Raw genomic sequence first — 14,885 nt, 5'->3', positions numbered from 1 at the left:
ACTTCGGCATGGCAATGAATTATGATAATTATGATATTGAGAATTACAACCCAGCTAGTCAGTGACATCATGTAATAGAGTAAAAGCAATTCAATTCTTTTGTATTTTAAAATATGATGAAATACAAATTACAACTGTATTAACTTTTCACCAAACATGCATTTTTATTTTAAAAACTTTATAATAAACATATATGTCAATAAAATGTGTAACTTGAAGAACAATTAATTCATTTAGTTATGTAATTAAGACTGTATGAACCTGGCTCTGGTGTTTTACATGATCGATTTTTCTTTGCTTTGATTAGTGATTTGAAAGATGGTGATGGAATAATCTGATTTTTATAGACTGATTTCCAAGTATTCTTGTGAGTGCGTATTATTTACCACAAAACTTTTTTTTTTAATGTGCCTTTCAAAGATCAGGGCCGATCAACCGACATTTAAACTGGAAAATCTTTACCCCAAATTAATTTGCTTCTTGGTTGATGACTACTTTTTACTAATTGTTTCATCTGTGTCTCACCAAAGCAGAAGGTACACTCTTCTTGCAACTGGGTAGTTGATGTCAATGAGGAGTTATTGCATTTTCTGTGAAAACAATAAAATCATAGGGTTCAATCCCAAGCTATTTCCTTTCCTACAATGTTCCCTTTGTGGCTAATCAGTTTATTAGTTTTCTTAGTGCTTATTTTTAAAAAGCAATGTCTGGCATTTTCTACTTCTATATAGGAGAAAAGCTACCACAGAATGATCGGAACTTTTTTCAAATCTAATATAAAATGTTCTTTGCCGAATATCCACAATATTTATCAGTAAACATGTATGTTGTTATTACATAGAAAAAGAAAGACTAAAGACTTGAAATCTGTATGTGAACTATGTCAGTTCTGAATCAATCCATATGTTCATGTCTGCTTAGAAAAAGAAGCGAGGCTTAGAAAGGGAGAAATATTCCATATATTTGTATATGAATGACTTTGTTAACATATTAATTTAAAGCTTAATAAATTATGAGTGGTGATATCACTACCCTGAACCTACATTGAATATATTGAAATTAGGGAACTGGAATTCAAAATGTTGAGTAGGGCAGAGGTTAAACTCTGGGTAGAAACTGAAATAGTTTTCTCAAGGAAATATTTACAACTGATTGAATTTAATTTCAATTGTACTAATTTTCCATGAGTTGAGCTAAAGTGTATTCTTATTTTTCAATAAAACAATGGGAAATTCTATAAAATAGGGATTAGCTTGTTAGTTTCAGTTCGTTTTTGTATGGCTCTTAATTGTTGTCCTGGGTTTCCAGGATATCATTTTTATTTCTTGAGTCTCATCAATATATTTAAATGTGTAAGTTTAATCAAATATACATTGTGTTAAATTTATATTGAATATTAGTTTCATTTGAAATCTCAAAGTTTAGATTTAATTTTATTCCTTTTGGTATTTTCTTCCTGCTAAATAGTTTCAGATAGTTGTATGTTATTTTCCCTTGGATTTTTTTTCAATAAATGAAATTATGTTAAATACTCTATTAGTGTTTTGGGGAAATTTCTGCTGTCAATAGCACTTAAGTTAGAAACAAAAAGATATTTAGAAGAGCAATTATGTTTGCAATTTCAGATGAAAATGCCATCATTTTCTCTCACTATTGAAAAGCTTTTAGAGACTCAACACTGCAGTGAGCACAATTAGCCCATTAAGATATGTGTGGATTTTTACATCCTTTCTAAAGGATGATTTATAAGATTGTGTTAAACAAACAGGCACTAAAATCTTCCTGAATTAATGTGATTTAAGAATTATAACTCAGTTTAGTAACTCTGGGCTTCTGTATGATATGTGAAATAATTGCAGTTTAATGGTGCTAATGTTATTCAGGAAGATAGTTTTAATCATATATTTCATGGGGACACCAGGCTAAATGTGAGTTTTCTGGGAGAAACAAATAATATTGCTTGACAGTGATTGAATGAACCAAAGTATAAAGGGAATTCTAAAAATTAACTTGCTTATCATTGTTTCCCTACTGACATTTTAGCTTAATTTTATCTTTATTTTTGGTATTATATATCTAAATAAACCTAAGAAATTTTGGAAATGCAGATACAATTAACATTAACAGACTCATTAACAGTGTTCAAAAATCAACCCCCCAACTGCCTTCTAACTATGTGTTAATTGCTGTTTATTTTTCATATGCTATTTTAGTTGAATTAAGGATCTTACCTATATTTGTATTTCCAGTAGTCTTTAGTTGTCTACATACTTGCTTCCCAAATGAAACTGTAACCTCTTCCATCGCATGATGTGTCATTCACATCTTCAGTAGTCTCTATTGAACCTAGGTAAATTGTAAGTCACGATTCTATGGAGACTACTGAATTAATGATTATCGAAATAATTTATGATTTAGAATCATATTTAGACCAGAACTTACTCAGTTAGCCTAGAAATGAACAGCAACTTCATCTTTCACTAATAAAATCAATGTAATTTCATAGACAGAAGAGATCTCCTGTATGTTGAGAAAAAATGAGAAGCCAACTGAAGAAACAGTTTAACCATTTGCAACATAATTTTCTAGCACTTCTTAGTTTTACAGAAAACAATTGTATTTCTTAATAAAAGAGCAAATGTTAATGTTTTGCAAAGAAAATCATTATATGTTTAAACTAAGGAAAATTAGACAAATTCTGTATATTTTGTGTTAGATATCATAATTACACATGAAAATAATACTTTAGGGAATCTCTATAACTAAAATGTATTAATTATAGAATATTATGCTTCAGTTTACATCAGTAGGATCATATAAGCTCCAGCTAAATTCAAAATCTTAGCTCCTTTCTAGAGTTTGCTGCAGTATATATTTCTTGGGATCTAAACTTGAAGTGTAGTATACTCAGACAGGCAGATATTTTTCAGAGTTGTATGGTAATTTGAATTGTAAAACAAAATTTTAAAATTAAGACTATTTTAGGGTAATAGTTCATGTAGCAGAAACTAGATTCTTACGAATGGAACAAAATAATAAGAAACAAATTAATTTTCAAAATTGGGAACAGTGTTGAATAGAGAGGACTATTAATTTTTATTATTTTAACTTGTTTCTGCTTTGAATTACATTTTTTAATTTTCAAAACTAACACAATTTAACAGGCCGATAAGTCCAAAATATAAGGATGGTATGGTGCTAATATATGGCAGCCAAATAATAGTTATTAAGTAAATGAAAAATAAGTACTTCAATGTCTGTTGTAAATTTTTAATGAAAGAAACATACATCTTTTTGCAGATTTTGGTAATATCTTGTACAAGACTGAGATTTTGAATGTATCCAAAAGGCTTTTTCCAATGCAGTCATATCTGGGGGTGCTGGAAGGGTACCCATTCTGAATCAATCCCCCCACTCTAGAATATGATGCAATTATTCTGCAGTTTGCCATTCAGTTATCCATTCCTTCATCCTTAGCACTACTTTTTTCCATTTAGTATTCCTTTAAACTACAAATACTTTCATAAGAGAAAGATATTCGTCCTTAATAATATGGGGTACATTTTATCTGATCAAAATCTTCCCAATAACTAGAATAATAGGCTGAGAAAACTTACCAGAAAGGACTAGGAAAAAGAAGGAGAAGCATGCTAAAAGAAGATGTATAGGACTTGAAAGACTACATTCATTTCATAATTTTCCTGAGAATAGGTTCAGATTGCATGCCCAATACAGAAAATGTAGATAGAATGAGAAGAATGTCCAGCTGTCAGATATATGCAGTGGATCAAAGAACAGAATTGCAGAGTTTATAGAACAGAATCATAGACAATGAAGTCACAGAGATGGGGACAATATGAATAGGTATGGATAATGTAGTTTAAAATGAAATTAGTTAAATGAGTGCTCACATCAGTACAAGAGAGACAAAAGGAAAATTTTGTAATCAAATTCATTTGGTAGAGACATAAAATCTAGAAAGTGGAAATAAAGTGTTCAAATCAAGTAAGTTTGAAAAGGAGTTGCAATAAATACATCTGCAAATATTTTACCTCATGTTCTTCTTGCTTTCTCTTCTTTCCTTTTCAGTGACTATTTACATCTTGGCTTCTCTGTCCACTTTCTCCTTCCTGTGTTATGTGAAGTCACATAATGTAGATTAGTTTAGAGTAAATTTTACTTTAAGACGTATTTCAACAAGCAAGTTCCTGTCTCAAAGTGCTTCTGCTCACACTTTTACTCTAGCACTTTCTCATTAAGTAATTTTAATCAACTTATTTAATGTTCCTACAACTCAGTTTTTTTCTCCTGTAAAATAAGGATAATAGCAACAGTAATAATATGGTATTTTAGAGGATTCATAGGAGGCTCAAATGAGATAATCTGTGAAAAGCACTTAAATAATTTCCTAGAGTATAGCAAGCATTAAAAAGCACTCTTTACTGATATGCTTCCTATTATTAGAGAAAGAGAAGAATGTTGAAAATCATGAAGTCTGTTACAATGCACATGTGCCAAGTTTGGAAATGAACATCATCAAGTTATTTCTACTTTCTCTAATAATCTTACTTCAAGCCCGTGCTTATGCTTACATTCATACACACACAGCATTTACATAACGATTTATCATTTTCAAAGTGTTCTCAAACTCATTATTTTATCTGTTCATGGGTTAGTGACTTACATGTAGTATATGTGATTCTACATATGATGGAAGACTTAACGATTTTTTTTCCAGAACCCTGACTCTTACGGCATGTAGAAGGGCACCCTTTCACATGTGACCCAAGAGCAAAATATATATATATATATATATATATATATATATATATATATAGTGCTTAATAAGCAATGTCTCTTGTATTTTAATACCCAGTGAACCTGCATACATTAACAAATCTAAAGCAACATTATTTTACGTAGCATGGAGAAGAAAAAAAAATCTGTTTTTATTGTGATTACAAGAACCACCAGTTTTAACAGTCAGTCCTATTTCAGAGATGTTAAAGTGTTTTTAAAAATTAAACATTAACTGGCCAGGCATGGTGGCTCACGCCTGTAATCCTAGCTCTTGTGTAATCCTAGCTCTTTGGGAGGTTGAGATGGGTGGATCACCTGAGGTCAGGAGTTCGAGACCAGCCTGGCCAACATGGTGAAACCCCATCTCTACTAAAAATATGAAAATTGGCTTGGTGTGGTGGCGGGCGCCTGTAGTCCCACCTACTCAGGAGGCCGAGGCAGGAGAATCGCTTGAACCCAGGAGGCGGAGGTTGCAGTAAGCTGAGATTGTACCATTGCTCTCCAGCCTGGGCAACAGAGCAAAAACTCCTTCTCAAAAAAATAAATAAATAAATAAATAAATAAAAATAAAACATTAAAATTGATAAAATATGCCATCATTTATAATTATTCCAGATATTTCATTTGAATCTCATAGAAAACCTGCTTTGTGTATTAGAATGCAGCCAGATTGGGACTTTAATGTTAATCAAAACCTCCTAGGATGGTTACTGACCATTGAGATTCCAAGGTTTTGGCACCAGAGGTTTACAGTCAACAGAGATGGGGGGAAGGGAGAGGGCCTAGGTTTTAAACAAGCTGCTTAAATAATTCTGGTGTATATGATCAAAAAATCAGAATTTGGTAAACATTGGTGTAGTGGAAAGAACGTACGTTCAAATCCTGATTTTACCATTAGTAGCTGTGTGACCTTATGTAGATGGTTTAAGTTCTCTGTTCCTTAGTGTCCCTTGGACACACTGTAGAGCAGTCTGGAGCCAGACTGCCTGGATTCTTCCTATACAATTTCCCTCCATTCCTTCATGTGTAAAAGGAGGTAGTATATTGCCTAATTTATGAGCTAATATATGTAAAACACTTAGAACATTACTGGTAAATAAGAAGTGCTATGTAAGTGTTTACTCACCTGTAAAAAAAAAAGGCGCAGCAATAATAATACCCATCTCATAATGCCATGATGATTAAATGAGGTAATGCATATCAGGTATAATATTTAGCAAAGAAACCATTTTGGATTTTTTTTTTTCAAAATAATGGCTTAATGCAGTAATCTATCTTCTAAATAATTTTAAATTTTTTTCATGAATAACCCTTTTTTTAACCTTGTTTTATCTTGAGGATAGACAAGGAAGAATTTTCCACAATATTTTAATGATGCAAATATTTTAATATTGTTATGTAACTGACATAAATTATATTAGCCCTCAAATGAAGTAAGTTCTCTGGTATTACTTTCTAATATAAATGACTTTTGAATAATCATGCTTATTTTAGAATGTAAACATTTAGAAAAATTAGACATTTATTAGTGAATAAGCACAAGTTTGGCATTCTTCAAAAGTTAATCATTAATATTTATATATGTACATATATTCTAGACAGAAATGTTGCTAATTTGTAAAAATTTAACCTTTTATTTTGACATAGATTTACATGCAGCTGTAAGAGATAACACAAAAGTTTCATATACACTTTACCTATTTTCCCCCAGTGATAACTTTTAAGACTGTAGTACAATATCACAAACATATTGACATTGATACAATCCACTAATCTTGTTCCCCAGTTTTATTTGTGCTTGCGTGTAAGTGTGTATTTAATTCTGTGTATTTTAAACACATCTGTAGGTTCATGTATCCATCACCACAGTCAATACGCAACAGTTCAGTCACCACAGGGATCGCCCTAGTGTTGCCTTTTGACAATACATCTCCCTTCGGCCAGCTAATTCTATACCACTGGCAACAATTAATCTGTTCTCCATTTCTACAGTTTTGTCAATTCAAGAATGTTACATAAATGGTATTATACGCTACATAAATATTGGGGAGTTGCTTTTTTCAGCCTAATTTCTTGGAGATTTATCCAAGTTGTGGTATGTATCAATAGATTGTGCCTTTTTATTGCTGAGTAATATTGTGTAGTATGCACGTACTACATTTTGTGTAACCATTTATCCATTGAAGGACATCTGGATTGTTTCCAGTGCAGGGCTATTATAAATAAAGCTGCTACAAACATTCATGTACACATTTTCCTGTGAACTTAGATTTCCATTACTCTGAGATAAATGTCCAGGAGTATAATGGCATGCAACATAGTAGTTGCATGTTTAGTTGTATAAGAAACTGCCAAATTGCTTTCCAGAGTGAGTATATCATTCTGCATTTCTGCCAACAATGTATGAGTGATCAAATTTCTGTACATTCTCACCAACATATGTTATTGTCACTGTTTTGTTTTTGTTTTAACTATTCTGATAGGTGTATAGTGATATCTCATTGCGGTTTTAGTTTGCATTTTCCTAAAGGCTAATAAAGTGGAACATCTTTTCATTTGCCATCTGAATATCCTCTTCTGTGAAATGTCTAACCATGTCCTTTGCCTGTTTTATAATTGCATTTTTAAATGGTTTAGTTTTGAGAACTCTTTTTATATTCAACATCAAAGTCATTTGCCAGACATGTGGTGTTCAAATATTTTCTCCCTGCCTGCACCTTGTCTTATCATCCTTATCACATGGTATTTTGCAGGGAAAAAGTTTTTAGTTTTGATAAGGTCCAATTTATTTATTTTTCCTTTATGGATTGTGCTTTTTTGATGTAAAGTCTAAGGATGCTTTGTCTAGGCTTAACTACTAAATATTTTCTTGCCGTTGTAATTTTCAAATCAACGTTGCCCTTATCTTAAAATAGAAAATAAAACAAATTTTTAGACTTGTATTATGTTAGGTACATTTATTTTAACTCAAAGTACTGGCTTTTTTCATAGCAATGATGAAATATGTAAAATTATCAAATAAATGTGTCTAAAAGTTAGATATTTTAAGTATTAAATCTAAATTTAGAAGGTAACATTTAAAGTTAATTATATATTAGCTGACATTCCATAGAAACATTCATTTAAGAAGAAAGTTGACTCTCTTTATCCCAAAACATACCCACAGATTACAACCTTGAATTTTTTGAATTACCCTTTAATGTCGCTAATAGGAATTATATCATGTAAAAAATCAGTCATACAAATAATTATGTATAAGGATATTGTGGTAGTTTATAATGTTGAAAGAAATGGAAACGATCTAATTGCCCATCAGAAAGGGAGCATGACATAAAGCATTTGTGCTCTTATATCTACTCCAGCTTTAATAGCACAGTGCATCCTGAGGACACCTGATTGCATGTGAGATTTTTTCAAGAACCAGGACCTATCCATGATTGTAATTCAAAAGTGTCAGACATTTAACACCGCCACAACCACTCTCCTCTTTCCCCACCCTGTGCCAGCAGCCTTGGATCAACTCCTCAGCTTTCCATCCCTGAGGGAGAATAGCTCTGAAGAGCCTGTTTTATAGACACCCAGAGTTCTCCAGTGAGACCAAGTTTATTACTCACCATGGTCCCTGGATCAAGAGCAATCCTTTATTGGTTGTCTTAACTTCCCTTTCTCATTTCCTCACATCTCAGATTTACTGGCATCACCATCCAGATAAAATACTGCATTGAAACCCTTGTCTCAAACACTACTTATGAAAGAACTGAAAAATGATTTATTCGTAGAAGAGAGAAGCAAGAATCTGTTTAAGAAAATGGGCTCAAACTTAACATAGGATATATGTATTAACATATAAATATGTCCACTATATGTTGTTAGGCTAAAAAAATACATAAAGTTATATGTCAGCTGATATATTTATAAAAACATGTATACCCTAAAGTGCTAGGATTCTTCCTGCCTGGTAGATATAGTGAAGCAGTTTCATTTTTTATTCATTTTCTATTTTCTTTCTGGGTACTTTTTTTTTTTTCACATTGAACATATGTTAATTTTGTTGTCTTAAAAAAAAGAAGAAGGAAAACCCCTGATGAGAGAAAAGGAAGAAAATGGTTTAGTGCAAGGAAAAGTTTTCTTTGGGGTTTTTATTTTTCAAAAGTGGATCTTTTCTAGATTTGGCCTAGAAAATAAAGCTTTAGGCATTCTACAAGGGAAGTATAATACAGTAAGGAGAACCATGTCTGCCTAGTGAAGTCCTAGGGATGTGCTGGGATACTGAAAACAGGATAATTATCAAAGGCAAATATTACTTAATGGTGCACATTGGCAGAGGAAATCAAGTAGGTTGAAGAGTCAAAATATGCTCTACTTGGTGAAGCATACTTAATTCAAAGTTTAGGCTGGGAATATTAGTTGGAAGAAAAGAAAAAATCTTGATTGTGAGTTCATGAAAACTATAATATATGTATTAATGATGGGTAACAATGATGAGTTTAAATGCCAGAAGAAACATGCAGAATTTCTGTGTTGGAATATAATGGACATGTGCTTTAAGACTATTTTCCCACTTTTATCCCTTCTTTCCGGTACACTAATTATTTGTTGATCTCAGTTATAGTCTTTCAACTGTATTTATTTGTTCTGGAAAATAGTGCACTGCATATGAACGTAATCGCCATCACAGTGAATGCATTTCTTTTCATCTGTCTGGCCTGGCTAGCTCTGTTGATTTGGGCATGTGGTAATGAGGCCAGTGCTGTAGATTCAAACCCCATCCTAATTAGCTGTACATGGAGAGATGAACTCCATGGACAAACCTGCTACTCTCAACCAAACATTAGACCAATGCTTATTATCAGTCAGAAATGGGACTAAGATTGTGCAGCTAAATTGACGGTTTTCATTATCTTTATTGAACAAAAATGTTAAAACTTTGTTTTTCACTGGTGTATTAATACCTTATGCTTCTCCAGTATTCCTCTTGTCTGGAATGGCAGCAACAGTCACTAAAATTTAAGCCAGAAAACTGGGAATCAATCTTGATACCTCCACATTCTTCATTCTCTCTATTCAATCAATCACCACACCTATTTGTTTTGCCTCCTGAATATATTTCAAATCTATCTTCTCATGTCTAATGTCCCTACCCCACGCTAGGTTACCATGTACTCTTGCTAGGATACTGCAATAACTTCTTCTTGTAGACCTTTACATCCAATCCTGCCATCTCTAGTCATTCTCTATGTTATAGCTTATGTGATTGTCTTAAAATGCAAATGCTATACACATTCTCCTTCTTGCAGCCTTTTAAAATCTTCCAATTGCTCATCAAATAAAGACAGAATTCCTTAAAGTAGGACATAAAGCCTGCATGACCTGGTTTCTTCTCACCAATCCAGCCTTACAGCTCCTGTTTGATGGGCACTGGTACTCCCCAAGACATATCATATTTCATAAATTATCAACAGATAATTTATGAAATAAATTAAGAAATGAATGATTATCCTACCACCTTCACTCACGTTGCTTCAGAACTTTTTTTTTTTTCGTTTCCCCAGTGCCATCTCCATACTCAGGGTTGTGTCTGCTTTTGTTTTGTCTCTTAATGCTCTAAGCCCCTCTTCCTTTGTCTAGTTCATTCCTGGTCTCAGCTTATACATACAATCCTCTGAAAATCCTTTCTTTATCATTTAGGCCAGATAGGTTTTCTCTATTATATTTACCCTTTTCCTTAGAACATTCCTAAAAAGTTTAATTGAATATTTGTGTGTTTTATTATTGTCAGTTAATTACCAGCTTATTACACTGTAAGCTCTAGGAAGCCAGGGGAAATATGCTTGTTTTGGTTACCTTTAAAAAAAATTCATAGGAGGGTCTCAAATATTTGTTAAATGAAAATGAATGACTATATTTCCCCTCTATTGATCCCTTAGAAGCCAAGTCCAAAGATTTCCCCAAAGATTCATTCTTTTCCATCATTTTGTACTGTTCATCACACTTTTTAATTTTGAAATTAAAACATGTTGGTGTTACTGTGTTTGCTGGTTTTTCCTAATTGTTTTGAGTACTATCTATTGCTTCACATACCACCTATTTCTTCTTTTATCTTTAACTGTAGTTGTTTTCCATGGGTCTATGTTCATCCCACCCATTATAAGAACTACATCTCAATGGATGATATCAAACTGACTTCAATCTCCCAGACTATATTTGTTATATAGATTCAAAATGTATGATGAATCATATACTCTACAGTCCAAATCAGAAATCAGTTTCCTCTTCACCACTAAAAAACGTTTTTTCTCCGGAATTATGATATTCTTCCGAATTCTCTATCTTGGTTAATTCGGTCACCATTATACTCCCATTTTTCTAGTCAACTATGTTCAAGTATATTCAAAACCCATAGAATCATCTTTGCCTCCGTGTGTTGTATCCAAAACTTAATCAGTATTGCTTCCTTATTCTGTCATCTCTAACCCTTTTAAAATTTCATTCTGCTTTCAAAGAAATTCAGACAGAACCTGTCTTGACATTGTAATACATACTAACTCATGTCACTACCCTTGTACCAGAGATTCATCATCATAACCATGTCAAATTTGTCTTCCTAAAGATAACTGTACTCCTTTACAAGAATGTGGAGCCTCAAATATTTTGGTCCCCTGCTCACGGATCCTTAGTATCTACCTATTGTATGCTGACAAACGTACAAACTAAGTGTGTACCCAAATTTTTTTTAAATGTTTATATCTTGCCAGATTACTATGCATTGCAATTTTACTGAAAAGCATACACTCCCTAGAACATATTCACACTTTCTAAATTCTTTAAGCTTTATCTCACTATTCCACTTGACTTAAGTGGCTTCTAGCTTATGATCTTGAGGTAGAGTCCTACTCATTCTTGAACATTCGTGTCAAGTGCTACTTTTTATTCTGATAACCTTCTTGGACTCCATAACACCTTTTGGCACCTCTTTTATGGATATTTTGCTTTATATCATAACTATTAGGTCCTTGTCTTACTTCCTTAATGGAGACTGTAAGTTCCTTAAGAGCAGGTATTATTCCTTGTTAGTTTTATGTTCCCAGTCATGCAATTTCAAAGACTGGCATATACTAATATGCCAATATTTGTTGAATTAAACTAAATATGTAGGAAACCAAACTAATAAAAATGTATATATATAGAAAAAAATTCAAGAAATCATTAAAATTTGTACATCAGAATGTATAAAGACTTTATTGTTCCTGCTGTATCATTTGTTTTATTATAAGATTTAATATTATTAATGCTTATAGGATTAAATTGTCTTCAAATTATCTAATAAAACCTTAATGTGATATTCCCAAATGTTCTGTGAGATAGTCAGAATAAATAATAGAATATTCATTCTGAAGATCAGTAAACTGGAGTACAGAGATTTTATAACAGACCTACTAAGACCTCATAACATAACACGCCTAGAACTAAAACCAGGGTCTTTTAACATTCATCACCATAATACACTGTCTCATAATCCCAGTAATATTTGTTTGCAAATATAGAGTGAATTAATGTATTAATGGTGTTTGATAGTTTAATTTTTTTATCTAAATGCATAATATATGTAAACATATTCCGGATATTCTTAAAGATGATGAGAAGACTGACAAAACTAATGAAAAAATAGGAAATGGCAATAATTAGAATTTATTAGTTAGTTATAATTATATCTAGACACATATGCATAAAATTATGAATACATGTTTATGCATATAAATATATGTATGTGTATATGAATATATACACACACAATTTGTTATATAAGTATGTAGATAGACACATAGATCAGCACGTATACATATATAGCATATGACTGAAAATTCTAGGTACATAATTATTTCTCCCAAACATCTTATAATTTAGAATAAATGTTGTGGGGATGATCTCTCAGAAGCTAAACTAATCTCTTGACAAGGAATCATGAATCTGTATATAATATAGAAGTTCAAAGGAGAAAAAATTGGAAAAGATTTACATTCTCATCAAAATTTGATCATGTACATCCTAGTCTGAAATTATCTGTAATGTATCAGCATAAACCAAAGTTCATATAACTGCAGCCACTTCAATTATTTTAGTGTTACTTGTACACAGCAGTCTTCACATGAATAATCCAGATTCAGATCCCTTGTGACACTTTGCATTTTTGGATTCAGAGTCACGTTGAAAATTGTACAAGGAAGACATGGTGTTTAAACTTCAATAGTCTTCTTCATTCATCCTTAGCACTGAATACAGCCTCTATAGAAGAACTGGAATTTCCATGGTAATAATATGAAATATTTTGATATCAAAAATATGTAAAAGACTTTTCTGACACGCTAAGTACTTGGTGTGACTAAGAGGTTTAAGTGCAAGTGCACTGATATTGCTAAAGAAACGAAATGACTTAGTTGTAAGGAAAATCTATTTGTAATTTCCCCTTCACCCCTATAAAAGAGTTTGTTGAGAGGTACTATGACTGTTTCCAATTGGCTATAAATATTAAGAAGGAATTTCTAGACTATTAATTCTATGTTGAAGTTGAGTAGTGATAAACTTCATAAAGGCAGAAATCAAGTAAGTAAGTCAAATAAACAGGATTATTGTTTATATTTATAATGAATACACAAAGGAGAATGTCATGCCTCTTCTGAAAAGATTTCCCAGTAATGCTACTGCCTATTTATTTGAATAAATTTATTTTCTGTCCCAAAGAATAAGCTTAGAAAAATAACAATTTTGCAACTTGATAGTATAAGAGCAGTGTCCTACATGAAATATAATTTCTGTTAGAAAGGAAAAGTTTGTTCTAAGAAATACTTGCTGACAAAAGACACATTTAGTTCTTTTAAAAGTAGTTTAAATGATATCATTTGTTTTGTCAAATTTCTCTGAGATTTTCTTTGTGTTTTTTTTCTGCATTTGGATTTATATTCTTTTTAATTGTGAGTTGGTTGGGTGCTTAGTATTGAGGGAAAGGCAGATGGGTTGCCTGTACTAACTAGAGTATAGGCCTTACAACTTAGTCATGCTGGAGTTAGACTATTCTGCTTTCTTTTTACTTCTGAATTCATTTCTTCAAGCATGCATGAATTCTACAGAACTGTAGAGTATGCTATTACAAGGTAGGTATGCTGCTTTCAACTGGGAATGCAATGTGAACAAGATGTATGACACTGCCCATTCTCAAGTTAGTATCATCAATTTAAGTGAGCTTTTGCTTTTTTATATTTAAGGCAATCTAGCCTCAGTCTTCTTGGTGGGAAACAGTAATAAGTCTTGAATGAAATATTTACATGCATACTTGCAGTAGCTCTATTCAATTCTCAGTAAATATTTCTTAAATATACCCCACCCACCCAGTATTTGTGAATGTTGGTTCTACTCTTGGTTTTGCATTGCAAAATTAGGGAGAATCACACTGAAAATAACACTCTGCCTCCACAAACTACTCTTAGCCCATGAACCCAGTATCCCTTTGTTTTGTGAAACTGCTATAGTGACCAAAATATGGTGGTCGTGAATGGAGAGAATGCAGACACTCTGGAGAAAGGATGCTGTGAGGCTCTGTCAAAATCAGTTACTCAGAGCCCTCACTTCTCTCAGATCTGATATTTTGCAAAATTATTAGTTACAGCTATAAAGCAAGTGTCTTAAAAACTCTGGGGCTGTAACATAAGCAAACTCTCTTTTTGTGAGGTTAGCTCTGACTCAAAACCTAAAGTTAATTTAAAAAAAGAAATATACTTACCAGGAGCTTAACAAAATCTGTGATGCTGTGCAGTCAATTGAGAAGCTATATTTAAAGAGTCTTTGGGTAAATATGCCTATTTCTAAAGAAGCTATTACAAGCCTGACTTTCTTTATCCTTAAGTAAATTAGTACTTATCTGGTTAGCTATTGCAAGCAAACCTTCCAGGGTTGTGTTGCAAGTATAAAGGAAGAATAACCTAGAAATAACATAATTGGATTTAGAGGACTACCTGTATTTTGTTTCAACCATATTCTGTCCCCAATCTATAGAAATTTCCGCAGATTGAATGATTCTGTAAAATGACAAC

At 32.3% G+C, this 14,885-nt stretch overlaps 1 long non-coding RNA gene across 1 annotated transcript in view; it reads right to left on the bottom strand.

Annotated features, from left to right (window-relative positions):
• Nucleotides 1-247: 247 nt before the first annotated feature.
• The window catches only part of LOC129049766 (uncharacterized), a 35,623-nt gene continuing 20,985 nt past the window's right edge, over nucleotides 248-14,885 (bottom strand). The window contains exons 2-5 of the long non-coding RNA XR_008513072.2: nucleotides 4,053-4,130; nucleotides 2,443-2,520; nucleotides 2,232-2,346; nucleotides 248-590 (exon numbers count right to left, since the gene is read on the bottom strand). This is a non-coding gene — a long non-coding RNA (uncharacterized LOC129049766). The remainder of the gene's footprint in view (nucleotides 591-2,231; nucleotides 2,347-2,442; nucleotides 2,521-4,052; nucleotides 4,131-14,885) is intronic.

Source organism: Pongo abelii, chromosome 15 (genome assembly GCF_028885655.2).
Source record: "Pongo abelii isolate AG06213 chromosome 15, NHGRI_mPonAbe1-v2.0_pri, whole genome shotgun sequence".
NCBI lineage: Eukaryota > Metazoa > Chordata > Mammalia > Primates > Hominidae > Pongo > Pongo abelii.
The sequence above is the reverse complement of the archived record's forward strand: the minus strand, read 5'-3'. Positions and strand labels throughout refer to the sequence as shown.